This window comes from Patagioenas fasciata, chromosome Z (assembly GCF_037038585.1).
Source record: "Patagioenas fasciata isolate bPatFas1 chromosome Z, bPatFas1.hap1, whole genome shotgun sequence".
In the NCBI taxonomy this organism is placed as follows: domain Eukaryota; kingdom Metazoa; phylum Chordata; class Aves; order Columbiformes; family Columbidae; genus Patagioenas; species Patagioenas fasciata.
The window spans coordinates 75,877,092-75,896,991 of record NC_092560.1 but is presented as its reverse complement, the minus strand read 5'-3'; the positions used below and the strand labels follow the sequence as shown (position 1 = coordinate 75,896,991).

Genomic DNA, 19,900 nt, shown 5'->3' with positions numbered 1-19,900 from the left:
CTCCTGGCAACTGGTGGATCAGAGCAAACCTTGGGGATGATTCTCACTTGGGGCAAACAGAGCAGCTGCCTGGGGCTGGCAGCTGTGCGAGGTCTGTGCTGCCATGCACCTCCCGGGCTTAATTATGATGAATAAAAGCAGAACTGCAGAAAGCACAGAAGATACCTCCTGCGGGAGGGTGCCAGGATGGAGACAGCCCAAACTGTGAGTTTGTTTTGGGACAGGCAGACCAAAAAGACCATTCTTGGGCTTTTGGAGACAAGATTGAGCCAGCTGTGCTAAATACTGCGTATTTCTGATGAGGAGGCAATTTTACCTCTTTGCAGATCAGTCCTGGGCTGTTATGGGAGGTTTAATGTGAGAAAGACCTTGGAAAAACAGAGAAAGTGCAAAAGGATGCAAAGGGAGCAGGGGAGAATGCCATAAGGAGAAAGACTTAAAATAATCTGTTCAGTGGCTTCAGAAGGAGCTGGAAAGATGCCCTGACTCCCGTCGGTAATTACCTCCAAGCGGTGAAGATACTGGGTACTAAACCAGCAAGCAAAGCCATAACTAGAGCCAATGACTGGAAGCTAAGTACAGCCATGTTCAAATTAGAAATGAGGCTCATATTTTTAATAGAAAAAATGATTAAGCATCGGAACAAACTGCCAAAAGCGGTGGCAGCTCCTCTGTCGCTTGTTATCTGCAGAGCAAGGTTGGCTGCCTCACTGAAAGATGATTCAGTCAAACAGGAGTTATTGGGCTCAATAGCGGGGTGACAGAGGGATGTAATGGCCTGTGCAACCCAGGAGGTCAGGTGAGATGAACTAATTATCTCTTGTGGCCTTCAAGTTGGTGAGTTAAGGAAGGTGCATATCCCTGTCTTGCAGATTTAGCTTTGCAGTGGCAGTTTCTTTCGTCAGATAACGTGACTTGAGTGGTGCGGAGCAGGGCTGTGGAAACAAACCTGCAGCACGGCAGGCTGTGGGGTGTACAAAGGATGCTGCATATCCCTGCTTAGGATGGGGCCAAGACCATGCCACTCATCCCCTGCATCCTCTGAGATACTTGATGCTCATATCTGGCCTGAAAGACAGTAGGAGAGTGAAGTTTATGAGGAGGGAGGTGAGGAAGGGCAGAGCTGTCCTCTCTGGCTCTAAACTGCGTTAGTCCAACCATGTGCAAGGATGCTGAGGGACAGTGATGGGGACAGTGGTGGCTTCCCAAATGTCTCAGCCAGCCATGCTGCCTGCAGCACTGAGCTGCTCCAGGCAGTGCACGGAGGTTAAATGAAGCGCTGGGGGCAGCTGCAAGTGTTCGCCTTACAGCAAGGTGGGTGGGCAGTGGAGGGTTGGCAGCAGTCCTACCAAGCTCAGGAGAGGCACAGGTCCTCGCCCCATTCCACCCTGGCCACCAGATGCCTTGTCTTTTTGTGCACCCTGCTCCTGGCCAGGCTGTGGAGAAGAGCCGAGCAGCAGCTGGATGCTGCGGTGTCTGCAAGGCACGGGGAAGGCAGAAGTGCAAAATGGACCGAAATGGGGTGAGATGTCTCAGAGTCTGAGAAAGGCAAGGGGGAAGGGAGAAAAAAACTCATGTGAAACGTTGGCCCAAAGGAGAGGAAGCTCCCAACACCCTCTTCCAAAGGAGGGATTGACAGCTTTTGATGAGGAGCTGAATGGAGATAACGTGCCACCAAAGGGTGGTGGGGAGGGAGCCGGGAGCAGCTCCTCAGGAACCTCTGCCTCCCGCGTGCAGACAGGAGCTTGGCACAGCACTCCCAGAAGCACTTACCTCCCTTAATGGCCAGGCAGAGCCTCCCAGGCCTCCCCATTAGGAGCTGCCTCCCTGGTCGACCTGGAACGAAGTGCTCAGCCAGCCCAGGGAACAATCATGCCATGGAGCTGGCGATGCCAACCCGTCCCCCAGCCCCTCTAACCGAGTGTAAGGCAGGCCCTGATGGTGAAGCAAGGCAACACACTGGTTTGGGACAAGACCGGGTTAGTTTGTCTCTTTTTTTAAGCCCCCTGATCCCTTCAGGAGCAAGAAGAGCCACACGTCACCCTGCAACTTGCGGTGCCATGTCATTTTTCAAAGGTGCTGACATTGCATAGGGAGACAAAGACTGGGGCAGGAGGAGCTGGTGATCCAGGGTAGCAAATGGACCATTATTTTAAACTAAAGGAGGGGAGATCCAGGCTAGGCATGAGGAGAAAATTTTTTTACACTGAGGGTGGTACTGTCCCAGATTTCCCAGAGAGGTGGTGGATGCCCTGTTTCTGGAGACATCCCAGGCCAGGCTAGACGGGGCTCTGCCCAACCTGATCTGGTTGAAGGTGTCCCTGCTGATGGTAGGGGGTTGGACTAGATGACCTTTTAAATGTCCCTTCCTAACCAAACTATCCTATGATTCTACAGCAGGCTTTCAACTGAGCTGGAAATGCGGTGTTTCAGGCTGTTATTGCTCATCAACAAAGCAGCACCCACCACCCCAGGCTCTCCACCAGCACAACAGGCGCAGGTCAGCATGTAGGGGGCAGGCAACCCAGGGTGCATATTGGCGGGAGGAGCTGGCTCTCCTTGTGCTAGAAGGGGGCCAAGTCTCCTTTACCTACCACTCCAGCATGAAAGAGGCGCTTTGATTGCTGACATCTGTAGACAATCAGATAAGAATTAGAGTTATTCCTCTCGGCATAAATGGTATTTCTAATCTCATAATCCCTTAATATTGTTCTCACCAGGATGTGGCCGCTGCTAATCCCTGAGAGTTTGTTCTTGGGCGAATTTCAGAGAAAAGCCGGGGAGGTGCGGGAGGAGGGGTTGAATTCTTTCCCTCCCCTCACCCCCAGAACCCCTCCCAGGTATGAAGCAGGCTTGGAGGAGCTGGTCAGGCAGCAGCCTCTCCTGCTAGTCAGAGAATGCTGACACTGGGATGAAGGTGTTTGCAGGGCATTTTCATTGCTGCTGCCAAGAGCCCCTGCAGGTCTCCCCCGCTGTGTCCCTGCCCCAGGTTTGTCTCTTGGCTGAACAGCTTTGTGGCACTGGCATCAGGCTCCATCCTGGTTTTGCCGCTTGGCCAGTTTCTGAAAGCAGAGGCTGATCCCTGAGAAACAGCCTGGGGTCTCTATTTGTTTGCTGGGAGAGGTGCAGTGAGCGCAGCATCCTGCTGCTGCGGGGCTGCAAAAACAAAGGTCCCCAGGCAGCTGGGGGCTGTTAAGGTGCTTTGTTAGGATCCTGGAGTACATTTGGCCCTAATTTTGCATCCTTCTCAGGCTAGAGTGGGGAGAACCACTTGGGTTGCTCCTTAGCCCCTTTCCTGATGTTGGTGCACTGGATACAGATGTACCTCTCTCCAGCTACCCACCATGGTTTAACCTCCTGGCCACCTTGCAGGCATGATCGAGGTGGGAAGGGGTCTGGAAACCTCCTGACGTCTACCCAGAGCAGCCAAGGGTTGCCATTTTTCTTGTCTCTGCTGCATCTTTCCCTGCCCAGCCCATCCTAGCTGTGCTGCATGGCTCCACCAGCTGATACTGAACCACAACAGGGGGACCTGGGGTGAAATCCAGCCTGGGTGGTATCAGGCTCCCCCTCTGCCTGCAAGCCACATGCAACCTGTTTGGGTACAAGGATGGAAAACCTACCCCAGATCCTGTTCCGTCCTGGTGCATGGGGGCCACTTTAGGAGCTGGTAAAGGGAACAGCTGGCAATGTAGAGGTGAGCAGAGGGGCTGAGTGTGCCAGTCTGTGCAGACAATGCTCTGTGCCTTTCCTGCCTGCTGTGTTCCTTCTTTTACAGCAGCTGTTGTTTCTCCTACCGCTTCAAGTTTTTCTCCCTCTTTTATTTCTCAGGCCAGTTGGAGAGGCAGCATGGCTGCTTCAACCATGTCCTCGGCATCTTCTTCATCCTAGCAAAGTGAAGGTGTCAAAGGTGGCTTGGTAGCGATAAATACCCAACAAGTCTGTGTCTGTCTTTGAGGTTTAGAGACCCCCACGTTGGTATAACATCCCCACGGCATGGACATGCCATGGGGCAGAAGGTGTAGGAAGCATGCCCATCACCATCCCCTCTGTGCTCCTCTCACCAACATCCTACCTGCCAGAGTACCAGCATCCTTCCCCTCTGCCATGCTGAAACCTGCCCATCATTACCGTGCAGCCCTAAGTGATTTGTTAATATAGCTGCTTTTTTCCATGCAGGGAGAGCTCTGATCTCTGCTGGGCTGAGTTGTCCCTCTCATTTCCATGTGGTTGGAAGGAAAGGAGGGGGCTCGTCCTGAGGTCAGGCATTGCAGACTGTGCCATGGGGACACTATGGTGGCCAGGACATGGGACACAGTGGTACAATGATGCAGCTTGTCTGGGAGTCCCTTAATATCTTGGAAGCATCGAAACTCTGCAAAGGCCCTGGGAAGAGAGGAGCGGATGGTGTTGGCTTGTAATGAGCCAGCGTAACGCCATGGTGCATTTCCCTCCTACACTCTGAAGCTGGCAATTGGAGGAGTTAGCAGGCACCCTTGTTGCACTGGGAGATATTAGTTTTCAAATTCCTAAGGGTTTTGTCCAGAAAGGGGAAATGAATGGGTTTCACTCTTCACTGGCAACTTTGGAAAAATGCCCTGGAAGTCAGAGCCAGCTGAAAATTTTTGGTGAATCAGGAAGTTGAAGCACTTGGGTTCCAGATTTTGCTCATTTTATTTCTGTTGGATGAGGTTTTAATTAAATTGTAGAGAGCTCTAAAAGGAAAAGCCCCAGAAACTCAACCTTTCCTTTAAAATCACCAGAAGCAAAAAAACCCCTGCGGTTGTTGTCATCTTTTCTTTGGAAGCGAATAAGCTGCAAAGCAGCCACAAATGTGTGAAACCCTTTGGCATGGTCAGATCCCTGGGGTTCAGTGGGGCAAGGAGAGTTTGCTGCATGCCCATTTGGGTGACCCTTTGGCTGCAAAGAGGCTCTACCTGCACCATCTGGGGAGGGGATGGGTGAGCAAACACCCTCCTGGGCATCTTGGGACTGGCAGGGGTGGAGAGCTGCCAGGGCAGAGCAGGGGCTTGCCAAGCCCTGAGACGCAAGGGATGGGAAGGAGAGGGGTAAATTGCACTGACACTAGGATCATGCACCTCTGCCTCTTGTCATGTTAGGATGGTGTTCTCCCTGTCCTGGGTATCTCCCTCCCTCCAGAATCACCACCTCTCTGCCCAGAATTTGGCCTTGCTCTGTGGCCATATCCTGGGCAGGGAGACCTTGAGGTCCAGTGGACATCACAACCTGGCCCCAGGGAGATCTTTGGCCCCAAGCTGTGCCAGCATACTGAAAGGTGTATTTGTGGTGGGAGGGCAGTGACAGCATCCCCTGGACTCATATGACCTCCAGAAGTGGATTGCGCCTGTGTTATCTCCATCCCCAAGAACAGCCCAGTCCCTGTCTCTTAAAGCTCGATCAAACCGGCCTTTTTTCTCCCTGGGGCTGGGATAATATCTCCACACACAGCCGAAGGCCCTCCTGGCTCCACAGTAATCACCCAGAGCTGCACTAGGAAAAACAGATAATTAAATTCAGGCTCTTGCTTCTCCCCTAGCCAGCAGATGCAGTGAGACAGCAGTCCTGCAGAGACTTTATTCAGGGCAGGGAACAGAAATTTCGGTCTTGATTGTGCCCATAGCAGCTGCCAGTATTGTGGCCGCTGAGCCGGGGACCCGCTCCCTGCATCCAGCCATGCCTCGCTGGCTTATCATTTCCAATCCTATCAGAAACAAAACTGCTGCTGCTTAATGCTTCATTACAGGCTGTTATGTGTCTCCTGCACTGCCCAAGAGAGCAGCAAGGAGGGCTCTGACTCTATTTAATAACTGTTTCATGGTTCCTAATTGACATATAAAAACACTACTAACTCAGTTTCCTCCAATATAATCCATGGGCAGGAGCAGTGGTGCCCTTCTGGAGCCGAGCTTTGGTCCATTATTTTGACATGGGAAATCCGTAACGTGCTGATCTGCCATCACAACAACGGGTTTATGTCTCACCTTTTCCCTCTGTTAGTTTTGGCTTTTACAACCTTGAGGGAAGCTGTTTGGGAAGGATTTGGGGAAGGGTAGTGGGGGCAGACAGAGGAAGTGAGATAATGGCTGATGCTTCATTTTGGGAGGCTGTTCCTGATGGGGTCTGCAGCACCCCTGCCACAGTGCTTTTCAGCGAGGTTTAGCTTTGCAGCGAGGTTTAGCTTTGCAGAAAGGTTTAGCTTTGCAGCGAGGTTTAGCTTTGCAGCGAGGTTTAGCTTTGCAGCGAGGTTTAGCTTTGCAGAAAGGTTTAGCTTTGCAGCGAGGTTTAGCTTTGCAGCGAGGTTTAGCTTTGCAGAAAGATTTAGCTTTGCAGTGAGGTTTAGCTTTGCATCGAGGTTTAGCTTTGCATCGAGGTTTAGCTTTGCAGAAAGGTTTAGCTTTGCAGCGAGGTTTAGCTTTGTAGAAAGGTTTAGCTTTGCAGCGAGGTTTAGCTTTGCAGTGTGTCCTTGTGGGGCTCTGCCTCTGGTCACCTCGGGACTGTGCCTCATGCTGGTAGGTCCCCAGGCCCGGGACTGTCACCCTGTGACTGTCAGGCAGAACCACGTTTGTACCCACTGAAGATCTACCAAGCCTTTCAGCTCTCGTAGGCAAGTACCTGTACTTGCTCACGTGAAAGAGGAAAGGGTTTATTCTGGTAAATTTGGAGATGTGGGGAAAACAGGGGCTTTCTTTGTGCACTGCAGTTAGCAGGACCTCATCACTGCTGGGGGCTTCCCCTGCCTCTTTTTGCTAGTGCAAGTGACCAAGTCACCCAGACTTTTTCTATGCTCTGCCATGAGAAACACCAGGCAGACAAACCCCTGCTCTCCCCAGGGATGCACACACAACCACATGGCCAAAAATGCAGACCAAGGATGTGGAAATAGTAAAGTGTTGCAGAGGCGGCATTCAAAAGCCACATGCTGGACCTGAAACAAACCTGAAATTCAACCTGAAATTCAACTCAAACACTTAGGGATTTGTTTTATTAGTTCCCACCTGGGCCCGGCACTTAGAAAATGTGTTTGGAAATCAGCTTTTTCAGGTCTTTCTCCTCCCATCAGGGTGGCTGGAAACTTAAAAGCCAGCTACCAGTCTTGCAGATCTTGGTGGCACCAGAGGGGTTGAATTGCACCAAGGGTAGAAGCAGAGTTGTGACATGAGCAGAGGTGGAGCTGCAAAGGAGAAGTGTCGAGAGCCTGTAGCTCTGTGCAGAGCAAAGCAAATCTGGCTGGATGAAAGCATCCTGGGAGGATAAGAGGTTATTAGTAGCGAGCGCTTCAGGGATAACACGGAAGATATTGATTTAAATAAAAATCAGCGTAACAGCAGCTCTAACAGGACCCTGTGGGTCACTTGGAGGAGAATCAGAGGCAGCAGAGATCCAGTGCTGGCACACTTGGAGCATTTCCTAGCTGCAAATATTGTGCTGGAGAGAGCCAGAACTGCTGCCTGTGCTTCTGAGTGGGCAAAGACATGGACAGGGGTGCAGGCACTGCCTCATGGTGTACAGGACACACTGGGATGCCAGAAGAGCATCACTGCAGCCAGGTTAGAGACTCAAACCACCGTGACTGGCAAGGACAAGCCAGACTGTTTGCAGTGCAGCTCTCCACGGAGCCGCAGTACCAGGAGATGGATATCTGTGATTTCAGCCAGTGGTGGGTCTGCAATGGAGGTTGAATTCCCGTGGTGTGAGTCAGCCACATTCCTCCCCAGGGTCAGTGAACTGTGCTGGGCTTCCGTAGCCTGGGCTGTCTCCTGGGCTGTCTCCGGCCTCGATGCTTGCAGTGATTAACTGCGCTGAGGATGCTCGGTTTGGATGGGCAAAGCAAAGGCTAAGGGGCTCCGGACAGCTGGGGACAGCTTCAGCTGCTCATCTGTGGGAGAGGAGAAGAGCCGTCTGTCAGCCACCCTTCATACCAAGAGTGGTTTTATCAATGTGCCGTGAAGGGGTGATAAAATGCTACCAGCTATTTTCACAGACAGCTAATCCATCGCTATGGATTTGTTGTTAGGGAATCCGGCAGACCCGTGCAGTTCCTTGTAGCCGGCTGTACCTCTCATGCCGTGGTAGAGCCACCTGCAACACCAACTGTTGTCATCGTGATATGGAGCCGAGTCATACCGTGCCATTGGCAAATGGGGACATGATGCAAGATAATAGCCAAGCCATTGAGATAAAATGAGTCTCAACATGTAACAGAAGAGTTTCTCCACTCCAGGGATTTTTCTACTTGAAGTTTTTGGCTTGTGCTTTTCTCTAAATGAGTGTTTTCTCCCCATCACTGTGCTTTCGTGGAAGTCAGGCATTTTGCAGAGGAAACGTCCTGTGCCCTTCAACTTTCCCATCACATATGACGGGCAGACCATCTGCAGGACCTTCAGCACAGGCAGCATGGGACGTACAATGGTGACTTCGCATTACCAGACCTCCGTCACTGAGTCCCTTACTGCTCGAGGGAATTTGAACCACCTGGGGAAGCTTCCTCATTGAGGACACATCTTCTCTGGGGCCAGCCAGCAGCCTGACACCTGCATCAAACGACGTGTGTCATATGCAGGACTCAACCCGATGCATTCATGCATCACAGTGGGTGAATGGAAATAGCAGTTCAGGCTGGATCTTGCCCACCGGGTTGTCTCAGGAGTATTACAGACCTGATCAGCATCAGCTGTTCCCTCAGGATCGGAGAAGATGGACAAACACACGTGCTTGGGATACCTGCAAATTTACCTGGTTCTGGGAGTGTGCAGATGCTGGGAGATGTGGCCAGCCCTCCCTGATCCTTTTTGTGGGGTTTCTGCTCTGTGATACCATGGTCTCTGCTGGCGCTTGGGTTCTGCACAGAGGTTTTCACTTGAGTTTAAGGTCCCCATGAGTTATGTTCATGGGTTTTTTCCAAGTCAGTGCAGCCTTCTTTCAGGTGCAGAGCTCCTGATGCAGTGCTGCTGATATTTTGCAGCCCTCCAGCAGCACCCCAGTGCTCTGCAGCCCCTTGAGGTGCTTGTTTCAACATGGAAAAACCCAGGCGGGGCAAAACCAACAGAGGTGCTGCACAAACAGCCAAAATCCAGCTGTCTGGGGCTGCACAAGCTCTGCTGTCAGTGAGTTCCAGCCGGCGGTACCATGAGCCTGGAGTCAGGCAGCATCTGCAGCAGGGATAAGGATATTTCCAGTTCTCTTAGAGGCCAGTTTGCAATGCTGTGACACTCTCCAGCCTAGCCACTTGGGTTTCCACTAACCCACCTCGTTTCCTCACTTTGATCTCCCAGCAAAAATTAAACCATCAGATGCTTTGACCAGCTCCTTGCCTCGAATTAAATGACTGACTCCTAACCAGTGGTGTTCTTGGTTGGCTTGTCCCAGAGAGAGGGTAATAGAGAGTAAAACTGCAACCACGGAGCTATGGCTGAACAATCAGCTTTGTCCCTGGTCCCTGCAAGGTGACAGTCCCCCGTGGGCAGAGGCAGGTGTGTGCATCCCCTACAGCATCCCTCTGATGTAGGATGTGGGGCAGATGGGGGGATTGCTGCTGCCACCTGCCCTGCTGCGTGGCCCTGCCAGGGCACTGCCCTGGATGAATTCCTCTTCAAAGAGCAGCAGAGCTGCTAGGGAAGCATCCAGCCTTGATTTAGAGACTTCCACCAGAAGCTTTGGCGAGCTCTTCCAGGGTTTAATTACCCATATGTCAAAAATGTTCACCTTTTTTTTGGTTGAATCTGTGTGGCTTTGGCTGACTCTGCGTGGGTTCATGCTGGCAAATGAAGGTTTGGGACGGTTGGGTCGCGCTCACCATCCCCACGGCTGAGCCACAGCCACCCTGACTTTGCACATCATGCCATCCTGGGCTACAAAACCATTTAATAAGCATTGTGTTTGTGAAGTTAGTGGGTTTTCTAGCACATGTGCATTGGCTACACTTCCTGTACAGCCTTGAAAACACTGCAAACAGTTGTGTATCCCATGTAGAAGAATGGCTCAAAGGCCAGCTGATGATTTGCCCTCGCTGTGTGCCTGTTTGTCCCTGTAGAGCACAGCAGGAGCAGAAACAGCCTGCTTGGCCCAGCCACCTCCCTTCCAGGTGTTTGAAGACGGATAAAGACAACCCTGAGAGCATCAACCCGGTGCTTCAGAGACGTGAATACACCTAGTTCTCCATGGCCTTCCTGGAAAGTTTCTTTCCCCAGACTTTGCTCCCATCAGGCTGTCCTCTGATGTCGCTGACATCCTTCCCAACTCCAAGATTGCGGAGAGCAGAATCTGCCCCACACACCTCCATCACTGAGGGAAGGGCACCTGGAGGGGATTGCTGGGTTGAAAAAGCACAATCTTGTGGATGTTGGAGCAGAAACAGGTCCTGGGCCACACTGATCAGTGAAGGGTAAAAGGCTCTGCAGCCACAGGCAGCTGCAGGCAGGTCCTGGTGTTTGCCCAGGCATGGCCTCCTTGAGGACACCATTAGCATCCCCCCATGTAACACGGTTGGCATAACACATCTGGATTACGAGCAGCACAGGGTCTCTAACAGCCTTGTTTTCCCCATAGCCACCCGGCAGCTCCTCCAGCACTGAGCACAACCTGGTCCCTGTGCATAAGAGCTGAGCCTATGTGTCAAGTTTTCTAAATCCTGCCCAGTTTCATGCCCTGAGAGGCATCCCTCGTCTTGAGAGGCTTTTGACCATGCTGGGGCCAACATCCCTATCTTGACTACAAACACCCAGCTCAGGCAGAGCCTTCCTCCTGTCTCCAGCTCTCTGGGATTTCAGGTGGCTTTCCTTACTGAGATCTATTGGTAGATTTATTTTAATAGCAGGTACGTGACGTGGAGCAGGATAGATCACTCCAGATCTGGGTGGCACGTTGTAAATCTCGGAAAAAAAAAAAAATGCAAGGGGCCAGGAGGGTGGGGCTGAAAAAAAGCAGAAGGAAGAGACCATTTTCCCAGAGCCCGAAACAAGCAGGGGTGGGGAGTGGGAAAGGCAGGGCCGTACGGCTCGCTGGGGCAGTATGTGCAGTTGTTTATACTGGAAATGAGTTTCTGTTTATTGCAAGCTATAGTGGGGAGACCACAAAGTGAACGTAAAATAAAATGGGAAGGGTGTGGGGAAAGGGAGAAAGTCAGGGGAGGGGGAGCGGGTGCCTTTGACAAACTCCAGAAGTCACGTCCAGTAATAAATCAAGCCGGGATCCGTCCCGGGATGCAGGACCCAGAACATCTGCTTGGGCTGTGGGGAAACTGGCTGGGTGAGGAGGGCTCACGCAGCCCTGTGGGGGCTGGGCAGGGGGGGCAGGGGCTTGGGCAGCCACTGGTGCTGAGCCCAGCAATGCCCATGTGCAGGCAGAGGTGGACTGAGCCCCCGGGTTCACCAGGGCACACAGGAAGGTGGATGCAGGGCTGAGGGATTGAGCATCCCCAGTCAGCCCCTCCATCCTCAGCGGCCATCCCTTGGCTGCTCTGTGCCTCCATTTCCTTGGCTGTAAGGTGGCATGGGGTGCTTTTCTCCCATTTATCGCTTCTCTCAGGATTTGCAGTAAATACCACGTGGAAAGACGACTCTCAGAGCTGGGGCATGGTGTAGGTGCCTCTCCCAGGGCAGCAGGAATTAGTGTGTCAATGGGGCTGCTGGTGAAATCAGAGACAAATCTCACAATAACCTCATCGGGGCCAGCTTTGCATCCATTCTTTGCAGAGTCTTTGAAGGTATTAAATGCTAAGGATTTTGGTTTGACATCTGAATCCAGCTGCATTGTTGTGAGAAACCCTTGCAGATTATTGCTCTAGACAAACCTTTCATATATATTCTATTGCTGTGGATTCAGTGCTTCGGAAGGGGTGATGGACGTTTGTTTTGCAGATTTAAGCATTCCCTTCCTCTTCTTCCTTTTCTTTTCCCCTTCCTTGGAAAATGGATCCTATTAACTGCTGCAGATGACACAACACTTGCCAATACATTTGCAACCCATTTGGCTCACAGCAAGAGCTGCGTTCTAGCTGCAAACTTCCCCAAGGGTCCAAGTAAAGCATTGGGATGGGGAGGAGAAGCAAAGACTGTGCGTCTGCCTTCCAGGTCCTTGCCCAGTTCTTGCCTTTCCAGCCCATATTAGTTCAGAAAGCAGGAGAGACAGCCACCAAGATGCTTGTGTGAGCTATGACCTCAAAAGTCATATGCATTTCATTATGCTTGCCTATGGTTGAGCTGCTCTGCCATAAGGTTGTGGGTGCTGCTGCAGGAACTTTTCTCCAAAAATATCTATGAACAACTTGCTGGGCACTGGGCAGGTGCCACACTGTGTCGCCAGTTTCTCCATGTTGCAGACAAACCCCAAATCCTCTGGTACTGGATCCTCAGCAGGTTCAACCCCGTGTCTCTGCTGGAAAGGTCAGAAACTTTGGCAGCATCACAGCACTGCTCTGCTTACTCCAGGCATGCTGCCTTCCTCATTAATGACCTAATTGATGTTTATAAATATGTAAAGGATGAGTGTCATGAGGATGGAGCCAGGCTCTTCTTGGTGACATCCAATGATAGGACAAGGGGCAGTGGGTACAAACTGGAACAGAGGAGGTCCCACTTAAGTATGAGAAGAAATTTCTTCTCGGTAAGGGTGCCAGACACTGGACCAGGCTGCCCAGGGAGGTTGTGGAGTCTCCTTCTCTGCAGACATTCAAACCCGCCTGGACACCTTCCTGTGTAACCTCATCTGGGTGTTCCTGCTCCAGCAGGGGGATTGGACGGGATGAGCTTTTGAGGTCCCTTACAATCCCTAGCATTCTGTGATTCCTTCCCATGCTGCTGCTGGCACATACACCATGGGCCAGTGTTCTGGTTTGACTGAAAATGGGTTAATTTTCTTTGTGCAGTTAGAAACCTTTCTTTTTCCTAGCTAGCATGGTCATTATTTGGACTTAGTTTGAGAACAAGAGATAACACGCTAGCACAGAGTTAATGTTTTTAATTGCTCTGGTCTGAGAGCCAAGGACACTCTGAGTGCTCTGCCCACAGGTGGGAGGCATCGAGGAAGGGCAGCATGGATGGGGCAGAGCTTGACTGACATCCAGACTGATCAGTGAGTGTATTCTATCCATTAGAGTAATGCTTCAGATTTAAGGAGAGTAGGGCCTTCCAGTTTCTCTCTCTCTCACTCTCTCCGTGTTCCTGCTCTTGCTCACTCTTGCTATTGAGCCAGGGGAGTTCGGTGCAGGACGTTTAGTTCGGCTTTTTGCCATTTTGCAGAGGCCTCTGACCCTTTCTGCCTTTTTCCTTTTTTCCTGTGGTGGGGACCAGGGTGTTGCCTCCCAGGACTGGCTGCTCAGTTGTGGATGGAGTTCATTTGGAATTGCCTTGAGTATTCTTTCTTTTCATTTTATATATATATATATATATTAGATATATATATATATATATATATTTACTAGTAATGTATTAGTATTTTGTTATTTTATTGAACTGTGTTTACTTCAATCCCTTCCTTTTTGATTCTCTCCCCTGTTGAGGTGGGGAGGGGAAGGGGGTTGGTGAGCAGCTATCGTGGTTGTATTGCTAGCTGGGGTTAAACCATTACATGTAGACAGAGTTACATTGGCATTAACCCCACTAGAGCTGCTTTCTCTGCTTCAGGAGAGGATGGCAAGGTATTTGTGTAAAACCAAGCTGCCCTGTCCTGTCTGTTTTTTCCCAGCACAACCTTGCAGCTCTCATCCACAGCCGAACCCCTGCCCTCAGACCTGTCCCCACTGCTTACCTTAGCTCAGGAGGGTGCTGAGCTGCCTGCGTGGATCGAGAGGAGAGTTGTCCCTGTTGCAGGAGGCATTTGCAGCGCATGCACGGCAATATTCCCCCGGTCCATGACAGGGCAGTGGGGCTCATGTGAGCCAGGACAACACAGCATCCTCCTGCTGCGGGCAAAGGTTCAGACCATGGGGCTTGCTCTTCTGCAATTTTCTGTGCAACGCTTCAGAGAGCACAGCAAAATCCTTCAGTGACTCTAATAATGTTTCCCCCCAATGCTCTAGAGTATTTCCCCCCTGGCCCTGTGAAGTCATGCTTCAGGTCTGCTGAAATCCTATCAAATACCTCCTGAAATCCCCTGGAGCTCCTACGGCAGTTTATTGAGAGTCCAGGACTGTTTGACCTTGGAGAGGGTGAGAAAGACAGGGTAAGAAAAAGCAGCCCCGAGCTTCCCTGCCAAACTCCTTGATCCTGTGTTGAACCTCCTGCGAACACCGTGACCCAGCCAGGAATCAACCCCAGCCCATGGCTGGGGCATCTGGGCACCGTGCCCTCCTTTTCTGCTTCTCCCCAGGTCTCCCTCACTGTGCTGGGCAGTGACTCCCCCAGAAAAAGCAGCAATGTCCTGATCACCCATTCCTGGTGACCATCCTGGCATCTTGCCTGTCTTGTTCTGTCAAGAAGAGATTTGGAGACCACCGGGGGTCAGCTGAGTCCCCGGTTCTGGTGCTTGGCATTTGGAGGAAGATTGCCCACAAGAGGGGAGCTCTGAGCTGGGGTGTCCCACTAGCCCTCGGGAAAGGATTAAAATATTTATGACAGTATTATTTATATCAGTAACTACTTGTTATTTGTTCCTTGTTGGAAGCAAATCAGAGGACACATGAGAAGTCACCATCCTCCGCAGGGAGGGACCAACTGTGCTGAGCATCCAGGTTATCCTTGCTAGGGCAGGGGCAGCAACCATGCTCTCTCAGCACCAATTTGGTGCTGATGCAGTCAGGAAAAGCATGTTCACTTCTGGGGGTCTTGTTATTAAAAGGCCATCGATAAATTACAAAGAGTCCAGAGGAAAAATGATTAAAGGATTAGAAGATAGCATATGACCTAAAGGGGAGATTAAGGGAACTTAGTGAGGTGTTTGCTGCAGAGCTGGGGGAAGTGGAGGAGAAGAAAATGAAAACAGCTGCAAAGATTTTACAGGTGACGATGAGAGCGGGTGAAAACAATCACTGTGAGTAATCGAGTTGTTTTGTGCCTCATGTCTTATTTTGCAAGTTGTGGGCTCTCACAGTGGTGGGAAAGGGGCACCCTGAGCCCCTTGAGCTGTTTGAGCTTCCCTGGCCATGCACCCCAGGAGCATCCCATGGGGTTTGCTCGCTGCCACTTGTGGGGATTTAAGCATCAAGCCAGGATTTGAGGAAGATGAGCGTCATTTTCATAAAGCAAAGACCCTTTTTTTAGCTCTGTTTCTTTACACATGGGCTGAATAATAGGACCTCCCTTAAAGTCGGCTGAGTTAAGGATGCAGCTATTACTTCCAAATGCAGTGAAGTCTGGGATTGTGTGACTTACATCATCCCAAGGATCTCATTGCCGTAAGACAAGAATGAGACCAGGGCCTGACTGAGGCCTGAGGATAAAAAAAAGTATATTAACATAGCAATGTTGTCGTGCAGAGCTGTTAGCTGAGGTGGTATCCTCAGCCCGCCCCTTCCAGAAATGCCACACTCTTCTGGGTTTCATCCTTTTGAAGGATACCCTTTGGGTGAGCTGCAGAGAGTGATGCTCTGAAGTTGGTCTCCATCCTCCTTCCTGCCTTCCCCTCATGGTACCAGAAGCACTGGGAAGGATTTAGGCTTGAGCTGGGGACCCTACTGCTGTTAGTGACATGCCTGACTGGTATTTTCTCAAAGCCAGAGAAGTGGACAGCTAAGGATGGTTGTGGAGACCTCATTTGCTGTGCCAAATTGGGCATCTTCTGTGGTGCATGTCATTACTGGTCTAGCAGTGTCCCCGAACAGCATCACCATCCGGAGCCAACCCCTGTGTCCATCTCAGCCCCATCCCCACCAGACTCCAGTGCTGTGATTTTCCAGGATATATTGTGCAGGACATGTGGGATGGGCCAGGAGGTTTCTCCAGACATGCTAAGGAGGCTGGCTGCTGCTGTGGGGACTTGCACAGATTCGGGATGGGAACAGCAAGGAAATAAGCTATACGAGGCTCCTTCTGGTCCTGTGTCAGCTCTCTACAGCCAATTCTGGCATCTCTCAGGGGATCTCTGCTCCAGCCCACCTGTTTTCATCAGGTGCCTGTACTTGGTTTCCCAGCAGGACTGTGCCAATGACGCATTGCTGGGCAAGGCCACCAGCATTGCAAAGGCTGGAGGTCTTGCACATGAAGGGCTGCATGATCCCTGGGGCTGAGGGACAGGCACAGGCTGCGGATCAGCCCCATAGAGCAGCATATCTCACCAGCAGAGCAGTGTTGTGGGACGAAAGGACAGTCCCGAGGATTTGAGTTGGATGGCCAAACACAGGAACGGCTTGAGGATGAGCAAACTACTTCATTGCCTGTTGCAGACACTCAGTGCACCCGTCTGCACACAGATGCTTAGTTTCAGGTCCCCTGTCCTGACTGAATCCAAGGATGGGAGCACAGCCTGCAGTGATTCCTCTAGCGAAACATGGGAGAAAATAGAAAAGGGTGGTTTTCCATAAATGTTGAATGAAGGGAGCTTTTCCTGCAAAAGCCAGTGGTGGTGCAAGAAAAAAGTGGATGGGGGTTATGTCTGGTTACTAACTGCTCCTATCAGCTCCTCCTCTTGCCCAGACAGGAGAAGAGAAACCCAAAAGTATCCCTTTCTCTGCTCCAGAGACTCAGAAATCTCTTACTCCTTCCTCTTCATTCCCAGTGGGATGAGAGCCCCCTTGGCCAGCAGGTATCCCCCCTCACCAGGGTAGCGTTGATCAACCTGGGGAAGAGCAGAGCAGAGAATGGGACATATCCTGGCTGCATCTCAAGAGAGAAGAAGAGAGAAGAGGCATTTTTGGAGAGGCTTTGGCTCTTAGAGGCAGACTGCACTCCCCCACTGATAGTGATAGCTGGTAATATTGTGGCTAGCCTGTTGCTTGGTACATGACAAAGTGCTTGCAGCTTCCCTCTGGAGGCTCCTCCTGGATAAATATACAATTTCCAGGAGTTCTGGTGGGACAGCTCTGCTGAGGATGCACGGCTGTTGATGGTCCCAGTTGTGTCTGATTGCACCTGGTATTTTCCCTGTCTGCTCCATCTGGAAAAGCTGGGAGGACAGATTGCTTTCTTGCAGCCTTTAAATAAGGTGATGGAGAGGGCAGGGGCATTGCATCTTGTAGATCGTGCAGGGGATTTGTGCCTGGAGCTGGGAAAAGAGGGAGGAGGGAAAGCCTAGTTCTCTTCTGCAAGCCCCACAGCCATGAAGGCAGGGGACTGCCATGGCACAGACCCTCAGGCTCCCTAATACCCACTGAGCAGCCCTTGTGGGCACCCCACATGCCCTCTGCACATCTGAGCACAGAAGACAGGGATGTTCCCTCTCTGGCTGGCAGCTTTTCCAGCTGAGCTCCCGGAGAAGCTTTCTGGGGCTTTGCACAGGTTCAGGCTCCAGGGCTGCATGTTGTTCACAGCTAGTGTGGGCTGAGACAGGTCACAGCAGAAACCAACACTTCAGAGCAGTTTTGAGCTGCTCCGATGAAGCCTTCTATCACGGGGTGCCTAGGGGAGCACCTGCTTCTCTGCAGATCATGGGTGTGATGTTCTCCAGCATGCACTGACCACAAGCTCCTTAAGGTGAAGAGGAGCTTCTGGAGGACACATGGGGGTTCTAGGAAGCATTTTCCCCATGCTTTGCCTTGGCATGGTGCATCCAGCCCCATGCAGAGGAAAAGAGTCCCCTGGAAGCAGAAACTATTTTGACAGGGACTGGAAAATCCTGTGCAGTTCATACCCTGCATCCTACCCAGCCACTTTATAAGGGATAGGCACAGCATTTGGGTGGGAGCTGTGGGGGCACCAAGCTCTCCTCCACAAATCCCAACAGTGGAAAGCCCCATGGCTGTGCTGAGAAAGCAAAGAGCACATCATCCCCCTTTTCTCTGCACAGGGTCTGCAGCCGCTTCCCGGCCAGCTGGGCATGGCAACCTGGCACCCTGGGATGCTCCAGTTCCAAGCTGCAGGCAGGGGCACACTCTCCATCCCCAGAGCTTCACTGGACTCCATTAGCCAGCACCTTCCCTCTGGGATCTGCGGAGTCCCTCCCTCACCCCACACTGCTCTTCAGGTCTCCAGGAGCTGGAGGGAGGCCCAGCACACTCCGTCCCAGAGCAGCTGGTAACAAGGCTTGGTCATTACTGCCCTGGGGCTATGTGCGAACCAGTGACCTGGCTCCGAAATGGTTTATGTTACATGTAAAATCCCATTGCAGAGGTGTTGCGGGAGGAAAGCTGGCCTCGCCGTGAACTCCCTGGGCTAGAGAGCAAAACCCCAGTGCTGCAAAGGCCTTCCCGTGCCTGGGGCAGTTGCTGTGCTGCCGCATCCTGCCTGGCCCGTGTACCCCTCCCGGTGTGTGCTGCACCGAGCACCATGGGTCCCGGCCTCGCTCGAGGCCTGACGGTGCTACCGTTATACACAAAACAATAATCAGCTGCCGTAACGAGGACACGGAGTAGCTGAGCTGGCTTCCCTGCTGTTGTGCCGGCTCCAAGTAGAAACAGCTGCATTTGGTTTGGTTAAATGTTTTATTTACTCCCAATTATCCCAGATAACAGATTTGCTTTCTTTTGTTCAATATTTAATACTGTTTTGGAGCAAAGCTGCTCTTCAGTTTCCAGTGGAGGACAAGGGGGTTAGGAGGAACTCTCAGCCACGGTGGGGTCCCAAGCAAAGGCTGGAGGCATCCAGCATCCCCGCTGCACAGTGGTTCCTCAGGCATTCAGTCCAGCATCCCAGCCCATGGGAGCAAGGTCACCTGCAGGAGCACAGCTGGGTTTGGGGTGCTGGTGTGCTGGGTTGGATCTCCGAGGACCCACATGGGCATTACCCCAGGGTAACAGTGATGCCCAGCACCAGCACTGACAGAGGGAGTCCACTCTGCAGCTGGGAGCAAGGCGTCTGTCACAGGTGCAGGATGTCTGATGGCTTCACCTGCCTAAATCACCACCTCGGGGAGCATCTCCAGTGTGGACTGCAGTGCCAGTTGGCCACCCCGTCCCATGTTGGAGCTCCTCTTGCTCTTTCCTCTTGGTGCTCAACCAGGCTTGCTCGCTGATTTTTGAAGGCTTGAGAACTGTCAGGTTTGGAGAGCACCTCTGCTGAGCAATTAATAGCATGGCCTCATGCAGTGCGGGATGAAGCAAGCTCCGGTGAGCCCGTTATCACACCGTCCTGCTGCGAGGCAGCTTTTAGGGCTTGGACTTGCACTGCAATTTGGGCTTGAATCAGGGTCTGAGTTTTCTGTTCTCTATTAGTAATACCTCACCCAAAAATTTACAGCACTGCCTCTCAATGCACACACTGAATTTTCTGCAAAGGAAATGAGAAAATCCATAGCTTGGTTTACGAGCCCTAATGAGTGTAAAACAGGGCCTTTAAGAAATTTATCTTTTGCTGAGTCCACCTTTTTCTCCAGCAGTTTCTGGGGAATAAATTCTTGCTCTTTAAGGCTGGGGAACTGGCTTCTAGATGGCAGCAGGGCCAGAGGACTTCGGTTACAGCCACAGGTGTCCCTGGCCTGTTTCAGGAGCTCCCGGGGAGATTTTGGGGTGTTGGGACTTGGCTAAGCACTAGCTGAATATGAACATCTCTGGTGTTTGGCTGAGATGGCTCGCACTCCAGAGGGGTATAGGTCCAGTGTCCAGTTTCAAGAGGAAGGAATGTCCCCCTGAAAATGTCCCTTGCTAAGGTTGGAGTGGCTTTGACTGGGAGGGACCTAAACCCTGTCTCCATCACTTGCCCCAGGTCACCCGGGAGCTCAGTGAGGATCAAGCCACTCTCACCCTGTGCCTCTGCACCTCTGGGCTCTCTAATTCTCTCTCACATTAATTTTGCTACATTAATTAAAAAAAAAAAAATCCTTAATCATTATTGAAGAAATGTTGGTTATGAACACA

The 19,900-nt window shown here is 51.6% G+C and overlaps 1 protein-coding gene across 4 annotated transcripts in view; it reads left to right on the top strand.

Annotated features, from left to right (window-relative positions):
- The window catches only part of CNTFR (ciliary neurotrophic factor receptor), a 216,199-nt gene that overhangs the window by 167,117 nt on the left and 29,182 nt on the right, over positions 1 to 19,900 (top strand). The gene's annotated exons all lie outside the window — the stretch shown is intronic.